Source organism: Silene latifolia, chromosome 8, assembly GCF_048544455.1.
Source record: "Silene latifolia isolate original U9 population chromosome 8, ASM4854445v1, whole genome shotgun sequence".
Taxonomy (NCBI): Eukaryota; Viridiplantae; Streptophyta; class Magnoliopsida; order Caryophyllales; family Caryophyllaceae; genus Silene; species Silene latifolia.
In genome coordinates this window covers 17,274,298-17,279,547 of record NC_133533.1, presented here as the reverse complement: position 1 = coordinate 17,279,547, position 5,250 = coordinate 17,274,298, and the positions used below count along the sequence as shown (strand labels likewise).

The 5,250-nt window shown below is 42.6% G+C and overlaps 1 non-coding gene across 1 annotated transcript; it reads right to left on the bottom strand.

Moving 5' to 3' along the window:
• Positions 1-440: 440 nt before the first annotated feature.
• On the bottom strand, positions 441-547 carry LOC141597966 (small nucleolar RNA R71). The gene has a single exon (XR_012523172.1). It is a non-coding gene; the product is annotated as a small nucleolar RNA R71 (small nucleolar RNA).
• Positions 548-5,250: the final 4,703 nt, after the last annotated feature.

Below are 5,250 nucleotides of genomic sequence, written 5' to 3'. Positions count from 1 at the left end.
ATCCACCTTCATCTCCTATTTCTACTTCTTCAGCTGAGACCGTTACATCTCCAGATATGGCTGAAGAAGTAAGTATAGCCAGACACTCCGAGCCAAAAGCTGAGAATCTCTATAAGGGATTCGCGTTGCCAGCCGGGATGGATAGAAAATTCGAAGCAAAACCGTCCTACATCAACTTGGTTGAGAGAAAAAAATTTGGGGGAGCTGCGAATGAAGATGCAGCTAAACATATGGAGATATTCATTGACTATTGTTATTCCGTACCCCCACCAGCTGGTGTGACCCAGAACCAGATAAAAGAGACGATGTTCATATTCTCGCTCCGTGATGCTGCTAGGGAGTGGTACCGAGATCTGGATCGCGCTGCTAATGGGATTACTGATTGGAATTCGCTGGCCCTAGCATTTTATAAGAAATATTTCTCTGCATCGAAGACCAATACGATTAGATCTCAGATCACAAGCTTTAAACAGGGTCCTGATGAGGATTTTCATGAGGCATGGGTCCGTTTCAAGAGATTAGTGCGATCTATTCCGCACCATGGGTTCGAGCAATGGTTCTTGTGTAATCAATTCTATAATGGGCTTTATGATGATCAGAGGGCTTTCCTGGATGCTGCAGCTAATGGCATATTCCAGGAGAATAGTGGAGAGACTAAGGGGATGAAGATTATTGAAGATATGGCCACCCATAAAGCTGAGCATGGGAATTCTAGAGGAAATCAGAGAAGAGCAGTTGAATCTCCTACTACAGCTGTAATAGAGGCCCTTACTGCGAGATTTGAAAAGCTAGATTTTGGGGGATCCCAAAAAGGTGGGATATATAAAGTTAATTCAGTTTCAGACGGTCCATTTACATGCAAAAGATGTGGAGGAGAGGGACATGTTTCGGAGTTTTGTACTAGTTCGAATGAAACATGTGCTGCCTTTCAACATTTTAGGCAGACTGGTACTTATCCCGATTCCTCTAGTGTCCACCCCAATTTGAGGTGGACTAACCAGAATGTCATTAATCCGGTCCGCAATGAGAAAACTATGTGCCCCCTAAGCATAAGCGGCAGATCAAAAGCCTCCCTATGTGCCTCAAAGAAAGAAGAATTTCAAGGTTCTGATATTTCTGAATTGAAAAACATGGTTCATAATTTGTCGGGTTTGCTGCAAAAGGAATCTCTAGCTAGAGAGACTTCTACAAAATTGTTGGAGAGTCAAATTGCCCAATTGGCTAGCAAAAGTGCAACTAGAGCTCCGGGGCATTTACCGTCGCAGCCGGATCAAAAAGAGACTCTAAATGCGATTACTTTGAGGAGTGGGTCTACCCTTGATGGGCCCACTGATGCGTGTCATTTATATGATGTTTTACACCCTATTTTATACGCATTTCAGAGCTCATTTATGTAGTTTAAGGCTACTATTTGCCCCATTTCGTCTACTTTCATATTTTTATGTAATATTGCAGATTTCTGTGGATATGAGTAGATAATTAAGCTAAATCCGTACCCGAGTATCCTGCATTGCATTTGACGTGAAGTATTTGCTCAAGGAACGAGCTTGGTGCGCATTTTGAGACCCGAAAGACAAATCCACGAGAATTTAGAAGTCAAGTATCAGCTACTTCAGTCAATCGACCGCTCCCCTTAGTCGATCCACCAACCCACGATTTCCAGGAACTACTGTACACTGCACTCCAGTCGATCGACCGTTGTCTATGGTCGATCGACCAAGCCGCTAATCTGCGTGAAATAATAGAACGAGAATTAGGAAGCCCATAGTAGTTAGGTTTTGGAAATAAGAACTACGTTGTATTCTATATAACGTAACTGAGGTTTTGAGAATAATTATCAAGTTATTATTTAGTTTTATGATCAGAAATTCTTTAGGGTTCATAGTTTTAGAATAATTTTCGTTAATAAAGTTTCGTTTCGCAATTGGCTTTTGGGTTCTTTTCCTTCGCAATTCCACACAGTACTCTCCTGTTTTTATTCAGTTATTTTGCTTTCATTCATAGATATATAATTGCTAGATCAGTTTCCCAAAGCCAATTTATCGTTTATGTTAATCGTTTATTTAGCCGTTTTAATCATGAATTCTTCTGCTTTATTAGTCAATTTTATTGTTGTTATTGTTCCTAGTATGAGTAGCTAAATACCTGGTGCTAGGATGTAGGGGAACTGTAGGTTAGGCGGCATTAGAATAGACGACCTAAAATCGCGCCATGGTCGATCGACCGCCTACCCTGGTCGATCGACTGGCCTCGTGAGATATGCTTCGTTTTAATTAATCTAATTTCTATGAATCGAGTGCACGCGACTAGTTGAATGCTTAGGATTTGACCGACCCAATAAGGATCGAAAGATAGGGAAGGGAGATAGCCTACTTAATTAAGACGACTAGATTAACGAGATCGAAAAGAAAGTTAGTTTAGCCTTTTTAGTCACTTTTCAAGACGAGAGTCAGTATTAGTGATACTAGGGACCTGTAGCGAGATCGAAAGATGCTACTTGTGAGATTGGACCGAGAGGACCTCTTATTTTCCCGTCTCACGTGTTTGTTTTAGGACCCACCTAGTTTGCTGCCGCCGAAACTATAGTGAACCGACCATCTTAGCACCCTTTTTATAATTGTTTTCATCCGTTTATTTAGTTTAGTGTCTTTTATTGCCTTTAGCTATAGACCAAACCAATCAACCCCCACATACTGTTACCTTAAGACTAGAATTAGACAATTATTAATTACATCTACCTCTCTGTGGTTCGACCCTGTTACCACTAGCTTATGTTAGTTTTAATAGGTATTATAAATCTTATTTTTGGTACTCACAACGACGGGTATCAAATTTTGGCGCCGTTACCGGGGAGATAATTGTTCTGATTTTTAGTTGTTTTATTTTAGTCTGTTTCCTAGTTTAAGGGACATTCGTTCCTTAAACTATTCTCATATTCTATTTGTAGTTTCTTCTTATGCGCAGGTCACATGGTGGTGAATTACTACCGTACAATCTTGAGATTGAGAAGACTTTGCGTGAGTTGAGGCGATCATCTAGGGTATTGCCGACAGAGGAATAGTTGAGTAATCTGTCTAGTTACTACGAGAATGAGCTGTTTGAGGAAGATCCACACTCATCTCCTGTTTCCACTTCTTCAGCTGAGACCGTCATATCTCCAGATTTTCAAGTCATGGCTGAAGAGGCGACTATAGCGAGTCATTCTGAGCTGACAGCTGCAAATCTCTATAAGGGGTTTGCCCTACCAGGGACGGACAGGAAGTTTGAGCCGAAATCGTCCTATATTAATTTGGTTGAGAGAAACCAATTCGGGGGAGCTGCAACTGAAGATGCAGCCAAGCATATGAAAACATTTATCGATTATTGTTATTCCATACCCCCACCGACCGGCGTGACCCCAGACTAGGTTAAGGAGACCATGTTTATATACTCTCTTCGTGATGCTGCAAGAGAGTGGTACAGAGACCTGGATCGAGCTGCTAATGGGATCACCGACTGGAATTCCTTGGCCTTGGCCTTCTACAAGAAATACTTTTCTGCTTCGATGACTAATGCCATTAGAGCTCAGATCACGAGCTTTAAACAGGGTCCTGATGAGAATTTTCATGAAGCATGGGTCCGTTTCAAGAAGCTGCTGTGAACCATTCGGCACCATGGGTTCGAAAATGGAGTCTATGTAATCAGTTCTATAACGGGTTGTACGACGATCAGAGGGCTATCCTGGATGCTGCAGCTAGTGGCAGATTCCAGGAGAATATGGGAGAGACTAAGGGGTGGAAGATCATTGATGACTTAGCCACCCATAAAGCTGAGTATGGGAATTCGAGAGGAAATCAAAGGAGAAGTGCCGAATCTCCTTCTGTAGCTGCATTAGAGGCTCTCACGGCGAGATTTGACAAGTACGAGTTGGGAGGAGCTTCAAAAGGAGGGATTTATCATGTGAATGCTGTGTCAGACAGTCCTTTCGTCTGCAAAAGATGTGGAGCTGAGGGACATGTTTTAGAAAATTGTCCTAGTCCCTTTTGAGTCTTATGCTGCCTTTCAACATTATAGGCAGACAAACACCTACTATGAGCCGAATGTTCATCCCAACTTGAGGTGGAGTAGCCAAAATGTCCTAAATCCAACTCCACCTCCACAGCAGCAGCAGCAGCAGAATTATGTGCCCCCTCATAAGCAGCAGCAATATCAAAAGCCTCCCTATGTGCCGCAGCAGCAACAATCCCAAAATTCTGACTTTGCTGAATTGAAGAATATGTTGCAAAGGGAGTCCCAAGCTAGAGAGGCCGGGATGAAACTGCTAGAGAGCCAAATTGCTCAATTGGCTAGCAAGAATATAACTCGAGCTCCGGGACATTTACCAACGCAGACGGACCAAAAAGAGATCCTTAATGCTATCACTTTGAGGAGTGGGTCTACCCTTGAGGGGCCTGCTATGGTAGAGGATGCCCCTGAAAAAGATGAGGTGGAAATAAGCAAGAAGAAGGCAGTGGCGAATAAAAACAAGAAAAAGACGATCAGCAGGTATGTCAGTCGATCGACTGACATAACCGGTCGATCGACTGAAGTGCGACAAACAGTAGCTTCTGGTCCTATTGAAATCAGTCGATCGACTGACATACCTGGTCGATCGACTTAGATTGCTGCTGAAGGTGATTCTTTTCGTCCTCCAATGCCAAATAACTTGAGAGATCACTTGTTTCGGGGTACGACAACTCCGAAAGTATTGAGTCAAGACCCGAATGCTGATGGGTGTCTTCCGGTTCCAAAGTAAGACCCGACGATGATTAACAGTTCATTTCTGAGACGGTCTGAAGAGGGTTCAAGATTCAACAAAGAGAAGGTGGTGAATTTTCAGCCTAAATCCACCGATGCCGGCATGAGAGACTTAGAGGAGAGGGCAAAGTTACTACTTTCAGCCCCCTATCCGGAGAGATTGGTGCCGACAAAGGAACAGGTATCGTTTAATAAATTTGAAAATGTCGTTCGTAGTTTAAACGTACATGTTCCTTTTCTTGAGTTAGTTAATCAAGTGCCTGCTTACATGAAATTTATGAAGCAATTACTGTCTAAAAAGAAGTCACTTGAAACTGTGCATACTATCGCACTAACTGAGGAGACATGCTCTTATTTGACCCATACCGCGCCCCTTAAGCTAGAAGAACCAGGTAGTTTTTCTATTCCATGTAATATTGGCACCTTTCCTATTGAGAAGGCCTTATGTGACCTAGGAGCCAGTATTAGTGTAAT